Raw genomic sequence first — 738 nt, 5'->3', positions numbered from 1 at the left:
TACATATACCTTATTCATTTTTTTTAATGAATAAGATAAATCACTCTCCCTCTCTCCCTTCCTTTCTTGTCCCCCCCCACCTCCCTCTTCTCCTCTCCTTCTCCTCTCCCCCCCCCTTCCCCTCCCTTACCTCCCCCAACCTCCCTTTACGCCCTCCCTTCCTCCCCACCTCCATCCCTCCATTCCTCCCCCCCCCCACCCACTTCCATCTCCCCCCCCCACTTCCACCCCCCCTCCCCCCCCACTCCACTCCCCTCTCCCCCCCCCCTCCCCTTCCCCCTCCCCTTTGCCCTCTTCAAGTGGCACTGCAGACCCTTGGGAGAAGACACACAAAACCTGTCAACAAGGGTTTGTAAAGACCTTATTGACACGCTCTGGCATCGCGTTCCACCCGGATATCGAGCAGTGTGGATTGAATGGCCGAGGTGGATGGAGGTGGGTGGAGGTGGGTGGAGGGGGATGGAGGGGGATGGAGGTGGGTGGAGGTGGGTGGAGGGGGATAGAGGTGGATGGAGGTGGATGGAGGTGGATGGAGGGGGATAGAGGTGGATGGAGGTGGGTGGAGGTGGGTGGAGGTGGGTGGAGGTGGATGGAGGCGCTGAGATGCGGTGGCTCGGAAGTGAATTGATTGTTCTAGGTGGATAGAGGTGGATGGATGGAGCGATGAGATAAGGTGGGCTTGAAATGGGTGGAATGGCCGAGGTGGATGGAAGTGGATGGAGTGATGAGATCTATTGG

Source organism: Penaeus monodon, chromosome 29, assembly GCF_015228065.2.
Source record: "Penaeus monodon isolate SGIC_2016 chromosome 29, NSTDA_Pmon_1, whole genome shotgun sequence".
NCBI lineage: Eukaryota > Metazoa > Arthropoda > Malacostraca > Decapoda > Penaeidae > Penaeus > Penaeus monodon.
Note: the sequence above shows the minus strand (reverse complement) of the source record.